Raw genomic sequence first — 21,668 nt, 5'->3', positions numbered from 1 at the left:
TTTTAGAAACGTCTAGAAATATTACTGTAACATATCATTGTAACAATACAGTAGGTCTTTTATGAATAGTAATATTTAAACATTTTCTAAGAATAATTAAGTGAATTAATTGAAGAACAAAAATACCATATCAGAAAATGTTATGAGTCAAGAAATTAGTTTTGATAGTTTTGACGTGTAGAATAGAACGAAGCTTCACTTGAGAGTAAATCTTAAGGAACATTATTATTTATTAAATAATTTTTAAAAACAATTAAAATAATTCAAGGATGATTACGCTTTAGTCTAAGGGATGACTCCTAGATGAGGAGACCGAGAAATGGCGTTGTCAACAGAGTGGTCATTAAAACTGATTGAGAGTTAATTAAATGAATTTGAAAAAGAACTTAGCATGATCGTTATACCTTTTTTTTATTTTTTATTTAAATAAAGTATTGATAAAGAGATGGATAAATGTAAAGTTAATAAAACTGCAAAGTTAGTTAATTATTTTAGAAAAATGTGTAATATGTACTAGAATGTTATTCTATATACCGATGATGCACCGAAAATATACAAATGCAGTAGTAAATTATCAGGAACAAGGAAGTATATTTGTTATTAGAATACAGTAATTAGTTGTAAACTAGCTGTGTTAACTTACCTAATATTAAGTACTCTTTATTATTATATTGTTGGTTTTATCAGAGCACAGTAATTAGTCAGTGATTAAATTTTATTAACTGATAAATTCGTACATTTTACTACTATTTTCATAATTTGTACATTCAAACAAGTTAAAAAATAATATTTAACGTACTGCTAATAAAAATCTCATGTACCGTAAAAACATTATAACTAAACCGAAACCTAGATGTTTTTAACAACTGATAATTAAATTAATGCATTAAATAAATAAAAAAAAAATTGATTCCATTAAATAATAATTTAATTTTAAGTGTTAAAATTTAATATTACATACTTTAATTGCTTAATGGTAGGTAGTTAATTATAACTATTAACAATTTATATAGAACTTAAAACTAAATTGATTTAAACGATTAAACAAAGCTTCACAAAACATTTGGTAGACCATTAAATTAAAATAATAAACAGCAAGTTTAAAAAAGATTTCATGAATTATTCTAATGATAATATTTTACAAAATTAATAACTCTTGAGATTTTCTGTTGAGAAAACGGTGAAACGGCTTTTATGTAAAAACATCTTTGGGCTCTAAGAACGGCAGTATTCAGAGAGTAAATCGTTGAAGGGGAGTTATTGAAAATTAATTTTGTACTTAAGAGGATGATTTAAGTATATTAATATACTTATTATTATGATACTTTATTGGCTTTTTAACAATCTGCAACTGTCTTTTTTAAGGTGTTGAAAAAAGTTCATTCATTAATCAAAAAATTATTTTACTAATTTATACTACCCGTGAAAAATTTAATTAAATGTATGTTAAAAGTATACAATAAAAACATTATTTACTATAATAATAATTGATCACTATATACTATGAATTTAGCATTGATAATGGTAACATTGTTTCCAAAATACGTATCCGCAAGTTTTTAGAAATTTTTTGTGGCTTTTGAGTTTAAAATTTTTAATATAGTTTTAATTTATTTTATTTAACAATATTTGGTTGCTGTACAATATATTTTTATATTACATTAAAAAAATACTTAAGTAGATAGTTGTATTTATTGTTTTATTTGTAAACATAAAATTGAATGATGTTTATTTCTATGCAAGACTAATATCGGCAATTTCAAAAGTGTTTTCAGAAATATAGATTTTGTAATATGATTTTTTCTATTGCTACGGTCAAGTCGCCGACTGATGTCTCGCCAGAGGTATTGATTACTTTTTTCGAAGAAACTAAATCTATTTTTAATACTGTTATGAACAGTTTATTGAAAAATAGTGTCAATTTATGATTTTCAAACTGTTTCCATCGTTTAAGTGAAACAAAAGCATTTCAAAATTTCTTTAACTTTTAAAGACAGAATTGATTATTTTATATAATGTTTTGATCAGGAAAAAAATTCCTTATAAATCAACATGCTTATTTATTTACAATCATGTTACAAATATTTTAAAAATATATTTGAATACGTATTAGAATATTTCAAGCAAAAAATTTTACAAATATGTAATTAAATACTTTCAGAGAAAGATATATGAATCAAGGTTAGAAACCAAAATGATTTTTTATCAGAATAATAAATAAATAAAAAAAAAAAATTACTTGTGGTTATTGTAGTTCTCTAAATTTGGATTTTTAATGTGACTTAATAAAATACAAAATATTACGATTACGGGAAGTAGCAAATGTTTCTTAAGATTTGTCTATTATTATTAAATTAACTTTCATGTTAAATTACAACATATAATGGAAAAAAGAATCATATTTTTCAAAAAAAAAGTTCAAACTTAAATAAAATAATACCAGACGCTATTCACATAATTTCATATCCTGAAAGACTAATATTACTGAAGTAACTAACTACTAAAATAGTTGAAAGATAACAGCTGTATAATATTTTAATAATAAAAAGTAATTCTATTACTACCGAAGGATTTTAATAAATTTATGTAAATATCATTATGTTAGAAATACATTTTCGTGGCTTTATAATGGGAAGGTAGTATAACAAAGAATAACAACTATTTTATGTGTGCACATCATTTACATATGAAAAGTATGTATAAAAGCATCATATAGCTGAAACTATATAACATCCATTACAACTGCGTTTCTTCCTCAAGGTCAACTGTAGAGAGCTAATCTTAATCCGGGAATAATAGTCAAATACAAATAACTGTAGCTTAATAAAAACGATTTATTAATGGAAATTTCAGCAACTGTAAATATTTTGTAGAATAATAAACACTATTTTATTTTTTAGTTAAAAAATTAACATGTTTTTAACGTGGACACAGTAAATCTTAAATTGGTTGTATCCACTTGAGGTGACTGCAAGTTTTAAATCGAATTGTGTTCCTACATTTGTCAAAATTTTTAAGCAAAGTGAGTGGGTGATATGATTAGTGTAATGGAACATGGATGTAAAGTTACAACATCATAAGCGCTACAACAACCTACAAAAGGGATATAGTGAGGGAGATGACATTCGCTCTTGCTACTAACCACACCCTTCCCCACCAATCTCAGCCATCTGCTATGGAACTATCAAAGTCTCGAAGTATCCACGATTCCGTCAGGGTGGCCGAATGGATCCAGAGAAGTAAAGGGAGAGTGATAAGATGGGTCGGAGGAGAATGGAAACGATTTATACGGAGATGGCCTTCTGCTACTGCCACGTCGTCTACAGCATCTGGCCTGAGGAGCAAAGAGGTGACGGCTAATAATAAATTACAACAAAACCAACCCCGCCACCAAACTGTACGGTGCTGAAAGGGATTAACATGCCAACAACACACAATCGATATACACACATACTTTTGTCTATTCTATATTTTTCAATACTTAATTTCAACCTATCAACACGTGCGTCTCATTATTCTGATCAAAAAACAAAATTCTTTTGTAAAATTATGGTACTATAATAAAGACATACTAAGTGAAACTTGGAAATATACTGAAAATTAACTTATGGGGATGTTGAGTATTTACTATGTAGTACATACCAACTATATAATTTTTAATAAATACTATGATGTTGAATTTTACAGAAACACTGTTGGTATAATAATAATAAATTCAATTTTATTTATCTATTTATTTCTTAAATTATAGAAGACTCATCGAATATTTTATCAATAAAGATTATACAGATGGACCGTGATTTTTCGACAAATCTGGATTGGATTTTTTATTTGATTTGTACTGTATATTATGTGTAAAATGATCATGAATAGTATTTAAAATGTGTGTTAAAATTCAGCGATTCCAAATATTTCCATCTAAATATTTAATTTATTTTCCTGGATAATATATTTTAAATTATTATATATTCTACAAAATTTAAACAATATTTGTTGATTGCTTTTTAATTAAAAATTTAATGAACAATATATTTTTAGCTAACATTAAACTTATAATATAAGGAAAATATATAAAATATTTTGTAAAACATACATGTGAAATTTGAATAATTTGTTATATTGTTTTAACATTTTTAAAATTCGATGTTCAGTATTGATTCACTTCTTTTGTTTAAAGTACTTTATTTATGTTATTTAATTACGGTGTATACACGCTTTATTCCGACAACACGTTTATCTCAAAATCATTGTTAATTCATGAGAGTATACCCGCCCTGATCTTATTTCCAGCCTCATTATACGGGATCATTGTAATTTCATTGAAAAATAAGAGCGAAATGCTTATACTTTTAGACTCGGTATTCGCTTGAGCTATTAAAACACAAATAAAGTAAAAAAATAGTAGCTTTTTATATTAAATGTTTAATCATAATAAATATATAATTTAAATAGATAACATTTTGGGTGCAACTATTGTATTAAAAATTAAAATTTAGTAAAAAACAAATAAAATTATGAAATACAATGCACATAGCAATTATACGTAATTTATACGATTTTAATCAATTTAAACACAATAAAAATGTATTTTAAAACTATTTTTTAATTTTATCGAATCGAACGTACTTGATATTTAAACATCAACACTTCTGGAATTCATTCGGGTTTAAGTTTTGAGACAATCACGAGATCTTATGTTACACAAGACGTGAGTGATAAAGTATTCACCAACTGTCACAACTCTTTCACGATAAACCCGTTGACATACGTTTCTACGTGTTATTAGAACATGTGACATGATAAGGACAACAAATTGGCGCCTGACTATTGAATTTGTTGTGATCGACGAGACGAGTCGTGTTCACGTATCTGAAAGGTTGAACAAATTATTCTACTACGTTGTGTTATTGGACTCAACGTTATAATAATAAAAAAAAGAAAAAAAAATTTCTCTATAAAACCAGTTTTAACCACAGGTATACATATATAGTGATAGTTTTCCTGAACAGTATGCTGTTTAAAATCCCCCAACTACAGACGGATACAATTAGTTACTCAAATTAAAATTAGGCTCATAAAACAACATCATTCAGTAAAGGTATCCTTCGTAAAACGGATAACATAGAAAAAATTCGTTGAAACAATCTATTGATGATTATTTAATTAATTCGATAATCCGCAATTTACTTAATTTATTTTACACATTTTTATTTGTTTTTTTTAGTTGCACAGTATTCTTATTCACTCCAATAAAAAAATTATATTAGACAGAGTGGTCTAATAACTATTGATTAACTAAATATTTTGCGTTTTTTCTTTTTTTTAATAATGTATGCATTCTTAGACTACATCAAAACCTTATTTTTTATTATAATTTTTTATTTTTAAAAACAAATATTAGTTATATTTTATATCCGTCTACGGTTTGCGGTTTTGTAACAATAAGAGTTCAAGAACACTATCATAGGAAATGTACAGTAATATATTTGAACTTACCAAGAATCCAAAGTAATCGCCAACCGTAAAAAAACAGTACAAACTAATTTTACCCTATTTATATACTATTTTATCAAAATCATATGTATTATTCTTACTTATAATGTTTGATTACTCACATCAATTATGTTTTTTTTTACTGTTATTATTATTCATAAAATATTTTGCTTACATTTTCGTACGTTTTGAAATACATTTTTTTTAAGATAAATTTTTATCTAATATCCTAATCCTAAACGATATTGATTTTAACTGCATGAATTTAAAAGAGAGAATGAGCCGGAGCTTGTTGCTTTATATTTTTAATATCTCCATTTTTTAGATTAAATATTATTATGATTAATATTATTAGCGTTTCTAGTAACTATAATTTATTTTTCACTCTTAATTGTTACGTTATTTAGTTATGATAAAAAACTTCAATACTCTTAGTCAATAATTAAGCCGGAAATTTAATACAGAATTTAGACGTGTAAATACTAAAATGACAACAGTGTTTACAAAAGAAAATCTTGTGTATTTCGATAGTCAAAGAATTTGATATCAACTTTGATGGTGACGAATATCACCAAAGTCATGATAATAATAAATACTCATTATTTTTTTATGTAGGTGCGCCAAAAAATATTTCCATGTGAGTGTTGAATACCACTTATCAAAATAGTGAATAATCCTCTGTTTATTTAATTTTCTCTTGGTTAACGAACGGGATTAGAACAATGTTGATATTTTATAAACAGTTCTCCATCCAACAATGTTGTAAACCATCGGTGTTTATTGCAAGTCACGAAACAAATTAACCGGTAGAGATTTATAACTTAATGGCTTATAATTAACAAACCTTGTATACTGGTGTACTTATTACAGGCAGAGGTTTTGCGCAATAATAATAATAACAATGTAATAACAATAATCGAGGCAGTGGCTATTGATTATTTAACAACGCGACAGTTCTGCGGTTGTGAAAATAAAATGTTTCTCGTTAACATTACCTTCCGCTACAAGTCTACCAAATAACCATAATAAAACAATTAAATACTCTCCGTTTTTTCAACTACTGTGGGTGAGCATGAAAATATTATTGCATTGATGATAATAGGCGCCTTAACCAAAGTAATGGGTAGGAAATCTTCTTCACGCGAAGAAACATTCAATACTGATAAATTAAATACCGTAAAACTTTTTGAGTAATTACTTTTTGAGCTTTATTATAAAAATAGATTTACAACATTTTGATGTGCAGCACTCAATATCAAAATTTTATACAAATTATAAGTAATAACTTCTAAGTAGTTTGAAGTTTACCAAACTCTAAGTTCGTGCGTGTTAGTGGTTTACTGTGATGCCCTTGTTTCTCTAATGTTCTGACCTATATTTTAAGTGTCCCAATACACTGCGTATAAAACATAATTCTTTAGAAAGTATCCTATTTACTATAAGTTTTACGAGGCCCAAAAATGTATTCCAAATATTTGCGCCGCAATCATCTAATCAATTTTCGTGTAAACTGTTAAAAAATTAATTAACATTTAAAAGATCTTCGAGACTTTGATAAAACTTAACAAGCGAAATACCTACAATAGCATAATTTGTAAATCTGTTTCATATGCAAAGAAGATTGCGTGATATGAATACTATATAAGTGTTATATTATGTAATTTACTTACAATTTACAGATGCTCCCACAGGTTTTCCATAGATAAATCAATGACGCAATGTTTTCTTGATTTTTCATATCTTAAAACAGAACAATAAGTTTGACTATTAAACGTAATAATAATGTTGTTTCACGATGAAAATTGATTTAAGTTGAATGTGATTTATTGATGAATTATTACAAAAATAATTTACAAACCTGATAAATTTAAGAGCAAAATGTAGAAAAAATGTTTATATTTTTTGAAACAATATTGGCTAACAATTTACTTTATCCTTATGACATTCGATACGGAATGTCATTAAATTGTGACACTCAATTTCACCTTTTTTTTTTTTTTTTTAATTAAACCACAGCGTTTTCATGCGTCAAATAAACGTTAAAAAAGACAAGACGTCGAATTTCGTCGAGTTGTTGACACGGTTATAGTCTTACATAATTTTTTTTTATTAACTTAAGCTGAAGTCATTAAATTACTTTAAGATTTATATTAATATTGTTGACTAACAAAAAGTGTACGTTTTAATATAAAATTAGTATTGACAGACAGAAAAAATGTTTTTTTCTTGTAATTTACAAAGATAAAATGTGTTGGTCTAGTAACATAGTTGACAAACACATTGATCGCAAAAAGTATTCGAGTTAGTTAAATGGAATTATAAATAAGCGACATGTGTTATGATTCATAAAAAATACATTTGAACTTTATCAAAACTTTACTCGTCGTAAGAGTAATTAAGTTCAAAGGGTCAATCACATACGGCTGACTCGGCGTAATCCGATCTGACAAAGAAAAGCTTGTCTCCCAATTGATCCTTGTAGACCGTGTCCGATGAGCGAGTGCAGTATGGAAAAGCGAATATAAGAGCTAAACCAACCGACATGCCGCGTGTACGCCATACACAGCAGCAGAAAAGAAGAATAATACACAATCCAATAAACTTCAATAAAGTAGAAAAATACGGAGGGTAGTTGACTGTTAAGTCCTGTTGGCACGTCCGATAAGTCGAGGGTGGCACACTTTTGACGTACTCAGTAATATCCAATTGAATGATAAGATTCACTTTGGCTAATAGAATTTCCGGTTATATATTCAGTGATTTTTTTTTGTATAATAAAAGCCATAATTTCAGATAAATGATGATAAATAAAATAGTTTGATTATATCGATCAAATAAAAGAAAAACACCTGTTTCGTAATTTCTTAAGAAGTTTTTTTTTATTTGGTGTGCATTTAACTTTAAAGGAGCAATTCAAATAAATATAACTATAATAAGTTAGAGTTCTAACTGATAGTTTACTATCAAATTAATTAAGACGATTTGTTCTATCATAGTTTGGATTGTTAGAGTAGAGCTAATGATTAATTACAGTTGTAAATGATATAAACTAATAATGAAACTCAAAGTAATGAGAAATCTATATTATTCCCTAATATGTGCTATTATTTTTTTTATTTGTAAAGTTATTCAGATATTTTAATTAAAAACAAAACATAATATTATAATAGTCTAGTTAAGAAAAACCATTAACAAGTTTTAAAATAATTTTAACTGGAAATTAACTCAATATTTGCTTCTGAAAATATCCTAGCTCTGGTTAGAACGACTTGAAAAGTCTAAACAAAAGTTTACTCCATCACCATTTTTCTTTGTTTAAGTGTCGGATCGGCAAAGTCATATTTCACATTTTTCGCGCTTGGTTGTTGTTTTTTACTTACTTACTCACTTATTCCTCGTAATACACAAATTGAATCCTCAAAATTTTCATCTTTTGACGTGCTCCTTTCTGAAAAAGAAAATGAATAATATAAGCAAATGTATAATATAAATAATTTATTTAAAAATTCTTTAGGCTCGTATTGTCAAATTTAAAAACAGTTTTAAATAGTTAGATGTGCATAATTTTTTCGATTACTATGATTCATAAAATCTCCTTTAATTTATTATTCATAAAATTATAATGAAATAATTTGTTTGTTTTCTAAGAATGGAAAAAATCTATCATTTAATTTTATCTATAAATGCTTTCTTATGTAATATGAATCTCAAAAAAATATTTAAGTCTTATAAAAATTACAAATTTTGTAGTAAAATTTATGAGTTGTATATTAATTATGAAAAATATATGAAATTGAAAATGAAAACTTGTGTAAATATGTATAATATATTGAGAAAATATTTTTTTGAGATTCATATTATATAAGAAAGCATTTATAGATAAAATTAAATGATATAATTTTTCCATTCTTAGAAAATAAACAAATTATTTCATTATAATGTTATAAATAATAAATTAAAGGAGATTTTAGAAAATTTACTGAAAATCTACCGACAAATTGACTATTAATCGTTTAAAACAAATTTTAAAATACTTTATAATTAAATTTAATAGTTAAAAATACACATACACACACACACTCATATATATATAATACTGTCAGCATTAATATGATTTACAATTTAATACTTAGCAAACCCTTTAGAAACATTAAAATTCATTACTTCCACTGAGAAAGTTTTCAATTCTTGAAAATGTTTTCAAAAATGAATATTTTTACTAACATCGTTTTAAGTATTTATACTACTCAATGTCTGCTTGCTTTTTTAAACCATAAATACCTTTTTTGACGTAGATTACCGAGAGACGTAGTTAAATGTCACCGAATGACTCAAAATATGAAAATATGATGGCTAGGAAATAATACTATGTAAATTTTACGACATAAATCGATAATGGACATTGAATAATATGCTTCTACCCGCATTCTGTTTTATTATTATTGCTATATAACTTGTTTATAACATAAAATAATACAACAACGACAATAGTCCCAAAGAATTCTAAGTGGCGATCATTTTATACCTTCGCTTTCTGTTTAAACGTGACAAATAATTATACAGGGTGTTCAGTAAGTCAGGAAACGGGTATCTATTGTTCTCATTGTTACAAACAATGAGAACAATAGAAACCCGTTTCCTGACTTACTGAACACCCTGTATATTTTAGCTTGTGAAGTATTTTATTATTATATTTATATATACTTCTGTTAATATTGTATTTGTATTATTAAAACGTATTATAATTTATAAAACATTTTATTATTTTTTTTCTACCGATAAATAATCGTTAATTATGAACTTACCATTATTATTAGGATTTTCAAATTAATGTTGTTAAAATTAAAATTAATCATAGTACACATTAATAACACTCTGATATTTTAACTCACGAACAGTTAAAGATTCGATTATTATTTATGAACACTTGCGATTATTATTTGTTAAAATAAATCCTAAGAAAACATCGTTGTAATTTGACTTCTATAATATTTTTTCTGTACACTACTTTTTCAAAAGCAGTATATTCTTTTTTTGAAGATTCCCAATAGTGAAGTGCATACTTTATAAAAATGAAAATAAAGGAATATAATATGTTTGAAAAAAATTGTCATATTGTATAATTGTAGCTTCAAATTTGAAAGATTAATATCAATAAAAACAAAACAATAGTATACTCAAATACTTTGCTCGAAACTTACGGATCTAAACATAGAATTTGATCTTGGAATCTACGTTTGTAGTAGCACATACTGTTAAGTTCTTATTAATAGGTTTAAACGTTTTTCGTCGAGTTTATTCGTTTAATTATCGTATATATATATATTAGACTGGATGTATGTATTTTTGTAAGTAAAAATTATTATTGCGCAAGTTTTGCAGCGCATGGAAAACTTTTAAGTATTAAAACTTTCAAAGAGTACAATTTCTGTACATTATGAATCGTTCCGTTTCCCTCGACCAGTCGATAACATGTAGTTAAGACCGAGATCAAAAATAGTGTAACCAAAAGACAGCACATGCTTCCAACAGTTGTCCTACTTTACAGTTTTTCACGGAAATTCATAGTCTCACGATTAAACATCTCGTATAACATTGTTAATGATGCATCCGTAGGTTAAACAATGCGATAAACAACGTGTTGCCACCACAGTAAATTTCTAACGACTCGCTTAAAATAACGTTTCAATAACATTAATTTAATTTTAATGAATAATTGAAATTATAGAAAAAAATACATTTTAAGTAGCGGCAAGTATTTGGGCGATTTTTCGGAGGATTCAAAAAACACGTTATCATAAATGTTTATGTTAATGTTTAACACGCGAATTATCACTTGAGAAAACATATTATTTATAGCATAACAAAATTTTATTTTAGAATTATACAAAACTTAAAGTTTTATGAAAATAACGGCTTTGAGGTGCAATTTTACGAAAATTAACAATATTGTAACTTAACCGTTGTCCTGTTTTTTACAATCTAATCTAATTATAATACATAAGTTAAGCTTAATAAGCAAATCGTAAATGTTTTTTTTTTAATTCAAATTATATTAATTTATAAAATATTGTAATTATTATAATTCAATCCAATGCAATATACTGGTGAAGAAACTATAGATAGTACATTAAGAAGAGTTATTTTTAAAAGTATCAAGTCGATGGCTTAAACGAGGTAGAACTGGTAACGGCACAAAATAAATCAGACAAGAAAATAGAGTGATTGATTATGTTTTTTTCTATTAGTAAGCGTAAAATACTACAATTTCAACTTGGCTCTTTTGCAAATCAACCCGAAATAGTGTTAAACTTGTAAAAACTTTTCTATTTATACTATATAATTTGTTTAGATATCAAAATGAAGTTTCGACAACTCAAAAATACTAAATTAGTTGGAAGATATCCAAATATCAAACAAAGACCAATAACAACATATTTAAACTAAAAAAAGGCATTAATATTAAAATAAGACAAATGAATAAATAAATAAAAGCAATAAAGGAAAATAGAAAAAATATAATAAAATGTTTAGAATTTAATCGAGATTTTATCACAATTAACCAATCAATTTGATTTATAACAAATATTTAAGTTTTTCCTTTATAAAAAATAATGTATTAGCCTGTCAAATCATTAATTCGATTTATATATATGTACCATTTTAATAAAGAATAAGTAGGTTATAAATAGAATTAAAAAAAAAAGATTTTAAAAAGAAAAATATAAATTGTCACTTTCAATACCTTGTTCTGTGAAAATACTATTATATGTAATATCGTTTTGTACTGTTTTGCTGCCCAGCTTTCTCCATCCATTACATGACCATGCGGAAAGGGTTACGGTACAACAGGGAAAAGTGGAGAAGGTTCTTGGGTCGAAAACGCAATATTATACGGATGCCGAGGGAAACGAGTCGATTTAGTAGATCGGTGAAGGGGAACGGGTGGAGAAGTTAAGGTGAAGAGCAGCTCAAACGGCGGTAAAGGCGGCAACCCCTTTCTACCCTCCCGGTACATCATATAGCCACAGACGCCCGCAAGCAAAACGAGCTGCCTTCGTTGAGTTCCACGTGCGATGAAGAAGAATAAAAAGAGAAGGAAAGAGTGAGATTAATTATGAAACAAACTTTTAATGGGAAACATAATTAAAAGATGGTGGAGAATACAATTTTTAATACAAACGTGAACTTTTCCAAAAAGGTTTAGATTTATTCAAATTGTTTTTATTTATATTAAATTTATTCTATTTACAGGCGAATACAATATTTTTGCTGGGTCAAAATCTAATACTCGAATCAAATCATATATATATTCCTTTATTGTGTGTATTGTTACTGTCCTTTGTGACATATTAATATATTAACTATAAATGAGGAGGTATGTAATGTATAAGAATTCTTATATTTATAAAATTCTTATGCAATACGGTAAAAATAGAGTATAGCTAAAAACTACCACGTTCATGAACTTTTCCTTAATTTATTTCCATATCAACCAGTAAAAATGGTATTTAAACTATTAAATAGTAAAATAATGATTATAAACTCCCATTTAACTTCCGAAACTTCTAAAATCTACCATTTGGAATAATTTTTTCTTACAATAAATGTGACATTTCATCATTCATAAAAATAAATCAAATTTTAACCAATATATTTTTGAGAAGAAATGTTTGGCGAAAAAATGTAGTTCAGTATTCTTAATAAATCACACTGTATATAAAAATACGACATTTATATTCAATTTTTTTGACCGAATCACTTAAATTGTTGAGTAAATGTTTAAAAGTATTATAGAAATCAATAGATTATCAATTATTATCAATTATAGAATCACGCTTTCTACACAAAGAGCATATGTATAATTATTTGAAGCGCTGTGTTAATTGTAATATAAAAATTATTTCACTAACAACGTTGTTTTTGATTAACTCTTTAGATACATTGTTTAATACTTAGTATAACATATCACAAGAGACAATGACAATATACACAACAAGGGAATACATTACTATTTGATTTGAATTATCACCCTAGTAAAAGTGTTGTATTCATCCAATCATCCCTTTTTGTCAGTCACGAGGAATAAATATTGATGAAATCAACATAATTTTGAATATTTCGATCTTCTAATATTTAATTGGGTTGATTAAACAAATTATTTTTTTCAGGACAATGTAGTTAAACCTAATGAGCTTTTCATCAATATTTAACCGGTCAAATGTTTAAAGTTTTTAACAATTATACAGATAAAAACATTTTCACACTTTTTATCTAGTGAATGAATAAGAGTGAAAGAGAAATATTTACTTGGAAGTACTTTTTCAAGCTTTAAAGTATATAACGACGTCGCAAGTCGGGGTCATGGAATATATTATGTTTAACTCACAGGGGAAAAGCTCAGCCGCCTACAACCGCTGTTTGAACAAGGGACGCATCAGTTATGAGAGAAAATAATATGCATGTACGAAGTGTATATTATGCTCTTACACATGTGTATGAAAACTGACAAAGTAATGTTTGAAATAAGAGTTACCTTTGTCTAAATATTATAAATCGCTCTAAAAAAAATGTATACCATTACATTTAATCCCAAACAATTTTACATTCTTTGTGGGGACATTACCCAGGAAAAAATGTCCAACTCATGATTATGACTTTCTGTGGGTTGTTTTAATTGAATTGTTAAATAATTAAAAATTATACATATACTCTTAAATAGTTTGATCAGAGATTTTACGAAATTTTGTATTTAGATCAACTTATTGTGTTTTCAAACTAAATTGATTATAATTTTAAAGTCTTTTTATATAATTTATTATTCGGTTTTTAAGCATGAATGGTGCATTGGAAACTATTTAACTAGTAACAATTTGACGGAACCAGATAAGCAGGACACAAAAGTCAAAAAAATCAATTCGCATACAAGTTTTCAAAGTCAAAATATCCAGTTTAACATTAAATATCATAATATATATAAATATTTACAATAATAAAATAATCAACAATTTATTTATCATTATAAATTAAAATTTAAGAATTTTTTTCTTCTGTTTTATAAGTTATCATTTTGATGTGGTCTTAACTAATAAGACACATAACAATTAATTTCGAATCATACAAGAATTAATGAAAAAGTTTTAAAATAATATATTTTGATGGTAATCGATAACCGATAAGGTTTAGAAAATATAAAGTTCATTTTAATTTTTTGTTATTATAAGAGAAAAAAATTGAATGTGCAGTAAGTATTCTATCTGGGCCACTAGATAACACGTATTTTCGACAATCCCTCTTAACGATTTTATTGTCAAAAAGATGTCTCATTCAAGTTATTGCACCTACAATAAAATCAATACGAAATTCACCTCATTTTCCCTGGCTTGGTTTCGATTTCATTTTATTAAAGTTTTAGACGAAGTACTCTGTCAACTTCTTCTTTAATGTTCATAAAATGTTTTTTAGTTCGACGAATAATATTTCTATAAGCGATATCTCTAAATGAAAATAAACTTATATTATAAACCCAAAATTATCAGTTTACGAATTTAAACAATACATTTTAATATCAAAGAATCTTTGGCAAACTTGATAAGATATTAATTTAGGATAATACATGTATTTTGTCAGAAATTATTGAGAAAATGAGTGTTTTATCGATCACTCTGTATATATAATACACACTTATATCATAGAGTAACCAGTTATAGAAGAACTTAACTAATGTTATTGACTTATTATTGTTCATTTGTATTTATTTTTAGGATAATTAAGTCATTTTATTTAAATTGATTTCCAAGTAATTAAAAACAATACACTACCTAAAATCACCTTAATTAGGTTTAATTAGTCATTATTTTCAACATAAATATATCCACTAAAAAATAAATTATACCATCCTCACGTTGTACAAAAAAAATTAAGCTTTGAAGGCGCATAATATTAACAATGAATTAATAATTAAGAGAAAAAAACTTTAAATTATATAAATAATGATGATGCAATAATCGTTGCATATTTCGTCTGTATTTAATTTTATTAGAAGTTCAATTAAGTAAAACAACACTTACATAACATTAGTTGTTATCGCTGCTTACAAAATCAATGACATTGTACTACTATGACCTAAGTGTAGTATAAAAGTATATAAAGTGGCTATTCAGAATAAAATAGTGTATTGTCAACTTATCTCGAATTAAAATCAATTTGTTTTGATAAAGCTTAAAGATCTTGAAAATTGCCAAAGTAAATCTATACTTCAAATACACAACAATTTGTGTACAATTTTTTACCAACTGTATATTATGGGATATAATGATGATTTAAAATGTGCAACTCAAAACAAACCATAGACGTTTAGTGTTGCACCATTATCGCGGTCATTATTTGATTCGATCCTATCATGAAACCATGTCTTCTATTTCAACCATGAATAAACACACATTTAGCTGTTTTAGATTAAAAGACTCCAGCATGTGTATAGTACGATATGTATAAGAGTACACAGAATGGTGTGGGTGACGGACGGACAAAAGATCAATAACTTCCTACCATGGTCGTCGGTCTTATCTATAGAGTCTTTACTTAAACTAACAGTAGAATTATTAGGACTGAAATGAAACATAATACACGCTATGTGTGCCGGTGTGCCATTGCTTTGGTATAACAATAAACTACCATTTTACCGGCTTAACTCGACGCTTTGGGAATTCAACGCATTTAAAAAAAAAAAGGTTTTTTTCTTGAACTGCATCATTGTGCAATATAAAGCTAACAAATGATTTAAAAAAAAAAATTAACCATATTATGCTTTCAGTAAAATTACGGATGTATTTAAAAACAGATTTTAATTAATTTGAGTGCAATTAGTAAAATGATAGCTACATTGCACGTATATAAATACTATTGCGCATAATAAAATTTCATTAAAACATCAAGTTTATGAAATTTCATCAATGTTGGTAAAATATAAAGGTACATGGGACTTATACCTTTTAAAGAAGTGCGATGTACGAAAAGTTTCTGACTATTTCAAACGCGCCGACGCTGAGGGGAAAATAACTTTTGAAGGAAAACGATTTGAAATGGAGGGAGCGATGAGAAAATACCTCAGGGTCTTTGCTTCACGTCTCGGATATAAATATTACTGTAAGGCAAAACTAACGATATTATTTGCTTACCGCCTCGACCGTACGTAACATTAGATACACCCATAAACATATTAGGAAAGACACTTGTGGAATGAGTAATGAAGACAATATTTAAAAAATAATGTAACAAAATAAATAATACGTACTTTGGATTACACAGAAATTTGGTGACGTTCAATGTTTGCAAAAGTTATTTTCCACTTTCTGTAATATTTCGTGCCTTCCAGTAAGGGAAATCTCATCCCTCTTGGAACTCTTTGGTTCTTTCATACTTAAACTATTTCTTTCTTTAACCAAAATATAAAATCGACCTGTAAATGTATACATGAATTTGTACAGCGATCAATAGCAACAATAAATACTACAGTTTTGATTAAGCAACACTTTAGAATATAAAATAATTATGAAATTACTAAAATTTGTTTAATGGGAACAATTTTATTAATTATGATGTCAAGATATTACACAATTCTGCATAAGACTGGCTTAAAAATAATAGAAATAATAATTGCGAAGCATTCTAAAAATAATGAAATTAAATGTTTGCAGCCTATAAAAAAAAAAAATATATTACTTACACTCCATGGAAAGATTTCACAGTAATCATCCCGGTCCATTTCCATGTAATAAATTTTATATAAAATTATGTATTGATTTAAGTAGTCATTACTTAATAAATAGGGTTTATGGCTTAATGAATTTATAAATTTGTTTGAACTGCCTCCGGTACATTAAGTTCGTAAAAATGTATTATGGGTAAATACAGTATTACCGGAACTTTTTTTTTTTTAGTTTGAGGAGAGTGTACCTAACCCTAACGGAACTCAAAAGTAAAATCATAATTAATATGCATTATTGATTAAGGTTATGAAAAACAAAATCTATTATCTATTTATCATTTATGTACTCGGAATGACTAAAATAAACTTTATAAATGCAATAAGTTCTAAAAAATTAATTATAAATTAAAATTACATAATTATTAAAATTTCTTCACTTTTTCAGCATTAAATTGTACATTGGAAATTATTATAAAAACGTTAGGACATTAGAAGAAAGATATAAAAGGGTTAATAGAGTCGGTGACACTAATTATTTTAAAACGTTTACACTTGAGAGGCTAAAAGTGTAATCTTATAAACGAGCGCAGGCCAACAGTAAATCCTTTTGGTAAAACGGTCGTTAAAAACAAAATAGTGTGATAAATTATAAAACATGTTGCAGCTATTTTAACCTCTAAATTTTTAGCTTTTTCCTCTCATGAACTTTTCATTTTTAAACAACTACCGGTTAATTTTTTAATTAAAAAAAGAATATTAAAATTGTAAAATATTATTTAATTAGGATTAATGCTAACATTTTTTTAATGTAAATACGAAATTTTTTTCCTAATTTAACACTTAAATACGTTTAAACGTTCCACTTGTGTGAGTGTTTTTTTATAAATATATAAATTAATATAATTATTAACTTTTTATTCATTTAATGCTTATAAAACATACCAATTTAGTAATATGATTTGTCGGAGTTTGAGAAATTTAATTCATCGGTTTTGCTGAATATTACACTTGTAGAACTTCGGGAGGGCCAACTTTTGTTGAAATTTACATATAATCACTATACAATTAAGAAATATTTTCAGATTGATAGGGTTCCGTGTTACCCTCAGCCTCAGTTATCAATCTAAACGAAAGTTCTCTACATGAGTTTGGTAATAATTTATTGTTCCAGCGATTATCTAAGTTTTATTAAAAACATCTACCTAGTTACATACGAACTGCGACCATTTATCGTTTGTCAGGTTTACCGTGAAAAATAGTAAACAGAAAATGTAATCACCGACCGAATTGAATGTAATTCGAACAAACTTTTGGGGGTATTAACATAATTTCTTCCCTTTTTCAAAGTAAATTTACATTTTTTTTTTCTTTAAACAATATTTATTTAATTATTTTCTTATATTCACAATCGCCTCCTAAATTAAGTTCTGCCAACTATAATATTGTATTAATTTTTATTTTTCATTTGTTTTAATAGTGAATATGTTTTCATAGCCTAACATTGGAGGTTTTAATTTTTTTTTTCAACATTGAATTTTTATTCCGTTACCATATAGTCTATAATACCACAAGTACAACATATGACACATAAGTGTGCGTCGACCTAGTGGTAAGGTATCTACGGCGCCTTGTGTCGCAGGAACTAATCCTGTGACGTGCCCTTTTTTCCACAAATCCTCGGCGGCTGTGTCTGGATGTCATTTATAACGAATAGTCTTATATTTATAAACATACTTCTAATTTATTAATGTCTATAGATTGTGTGAGTCAAACTTTAGCATTAAAATTAACACTTTCTAGTTATTCAAATAATTCGAAGATTTACAAATCTAATTGGCATAATAAGTTGAATTCTCTAAACGTTTTGTGAACAATACAAGGAGCACATACTTTACAAGAACTATTATTATTGTGTTATAAACTTTACTGGCTCTGGTCCAGAAAACTTTGTTATAAAGTTATATTTAAAAAATCTTTATTCAATTTTTATCTTAAGGATTATAGCACTTAACGATGTAATTTTTATGGTTAATAAATTTTACAGTATATCAACTACTAAATATTATACAAATCAAAAATAATAACGGTAATAAATTTTATTATTGTCAAAAAATATTACAGGGTGAAAAATAAGGATCAGAATAATAATCTTTCAAAATAGTTAAAATATGATAAAAAAAATTATTTTATTAAAATAAAAATAAATTTTTCATTTTATCTAGGTATACATTTGAATAATATAAAATAAAGTATTGTTATTTTTTTTGCTCGCTAAAATTTGTTATTATTATACTTTTTGAGGAAATTGGAATAAGCAAGAAATAAGGTGTTTCTTTTTAAAAGGTTTTAAAAAGAAATTTTATTAATTATACATAATTAGAATATTGACGCATATATTAGTTAATTTTAAAATAAAAAAATACCAATACTTAGAGTATCCAAATAATATTACAAATATAATAACTTCATTCAAATAAAGAAATTTAAAATGGTTAAAAAATTAACATTTACTGTAGAACATACTAATTTTATTACCTTTTTCAAATGTTATATAACACTTAAGTATTAAGTTAACACAATTTTTTTTTTAAATGATTTATAAACTAAAGTAAGAATACGAGAGTTTATATTAATTAATATCTCGTACTATATTCTTTAATTGGATTTTGTTTTTTTTATTAAGATAAAAAATAAATTATAAAGTATTAAAAATATCTAATTTATTATTATTATTTTTTTTTAATGGAATTCAAATAATTTGTACGACATTAGCACGTTTTATTTAATAAAAAGTTAATACTTACAAATAATAATTTTAATTTTACTTTAGCAGCATTATGACAAATAACAATATCATAATAAACTATTAACAGTACTAACGTCAAATATAGAAGAAATTGAAAATTTGTCAACATTTTTAACAATAATTAAATTTTTTATAAGAAAAACAGTTGATTCATTCAAACTCGACAAATAAGAAAAGTGTAATTGCTATTGATTTTTAATTATAAAAAATGATACAACTAAACATTTGTTATCAATAAACTATTAATAATGTCAGCAACGAATTGCGTTGCAACTAAAATGATAGTCTACAATATGAACGTACATTACACGTTAGTTATGAGGGTTTAAGCCTCCGCAGACACATTTAGACAAAATAATATTATGAAGAAGCTCCTCAGAATACCGCCCAGATTTATAAATATATAAGAGCTATAATCTAATTAACACAATGTTCAGCCTACGTCAATGTTTTACAATATAAATGATTTGATAAAAGTGTTAAATATTCTCCCAATATCTAATATTTAGTATTTTATATTATCCACTGTTTTCGTTAAGATAATTATTAGCTTACCAAAAGAAACTTAAAATAATAGAATCGATAAAATAAAATGATTAATATAAAATAATAAAACAATTTGTAAGTATATAAAATTATTTTCGTTATCTTTAACATGATACGTTCAATGCATCAGCTTTGTATAAATTAAGAGTAATTTTCAAAATCATTAAAAGTAATATCTATTGAAGCAGTAGATTGACCAAACTTCTCAGTAAAATGAGTTTTGTTTTAAATTATTTCAAAGAAAATATGTTTACTTACGATTTTCTATTTACAAATCCTGTGATAAAATGTCGATTCATTTATGCAATTGTTACCAAAGAAAAATAATGTAAACATTTTTTAACCTTAAAAAAATATTGTTTTAGCTATAAACGAATTTTTGCAAAAAGTATTAAAAATATTTTTTAGTTTTAAATTAATAATATTTTTAATATAGTTTTAATTTTAAATAATATTAGCCACAAGTGATTAATTTTTAATATATTAAATTAAAATACTAAACTATTATGATACTCACCAAAAGACAACAAAAATATATTCAACTAAATAGGAAAGAAATTATGTCCGTCTTACTAAAAATGATAACAAAATTATAGCATACGTTCTTATTATATGAACAGATTGTATTTTTTTTTTAACAATATTAAAAAAAAAGAAAAATATGTTTATCATATTTAATTGTGTGTATTATGCAACAAGATACATATCAAAAGAGTTCAATGATGCTATCAAAAAAAATATACTAGTCAAACGTCTACGCCAGGATTGTTACGCATTGTTAAAAACATCAAAAATTTCAAAATTTATGTTGGCAAATTTTAAACTGTTAATTTATGTTTTAAAGAGGTTTTTTTAACAATCCTGGTCTACACACAATGAAAACAATCATTACATACAAACAGAATCGGGTTTATTTTTAAGTTGAATTATTAAGTACAAATATTTTATATTCTAAAATCTAGAATATAAATCAATAAAGAAATGTGTGATATTGTAATAAAATGTTTTTTGATCATATAATTGTGTAAATTTCAATGACATTTTTGTTTATTTATTTAATTTGTTCTACAAATATATGAGATTTTATAAATGCTATCAATAAAATTTGATTAA

General features: G+C 25.8%; 1 long non-coding RNA gene across 5 annotated transcripts; it reads right to left on the bottom strand.

Annotated features, from left to right (window-relative positions):
• Nucleotides 1-4,138: 4,138 nt before the first annotated feature.
• On the bottom strand, nucleotides 4,139-21,134 carry LOC126893677 (uncharacterized). Of its 5 annotated transcripts, none has more exons than XR_007701245.1 (6): nucleotides 18,146-19,217; nucleotides 16,790-16,954; nucleotides 8,874-8,941; nucleotides 7,164-7,233; nucleotides 4,627-4,869; nucleotides 4,139-4,371 (listed from the first exon to the last, which is right to left on the bottom strand). It is a non-coding gene; the product is annotated as an uncharacterized LOC126893677 (long non-coding RNA). The 5 variants fall into 5 exon arrangements; XR_007701243.1 differs by lacking the exons at nucleotides 4,139-4,371; nucleotides 18,146-19,217 and adding exons at nucleotides 20,814-20,899; nucleotides 21,073-21,134 and having other exon boundaries at nucleotides 4,444-4,869; XR_007701246.1 differs by lacking the exon at nucleotides 4,139-4,371 and having other exon boundaries at nucleotides 4,439-7,003; nucleotides 18,146-19,218.
• Nucleotides 21,135-21,668: the final 534 nt, after the last annotated feature.

Source organism: Daktulosphaira vitifoliae, unplaced genomic scaffold (assembly GCF_025091365.1).
Source record: "Daktulosphaira vitifoliae isolate Bord-2020 unplaced genomic scaffold, ASM2509136v1 Scaffold_1, whole genome shotgun sequence".
Lineage (NCBI taxonomy): Eukaryota > Metazoa > Arthropoda > Insecta > Hemiptera > Phylloxeridae > Daktulosphaira > Daktulosphaira vitifoliae.
The sequence above is the reverse complement of the archived record's forward strand: the minus strand, read 5'-3'. Positions and strand labels throughout refer to the sequence as shown.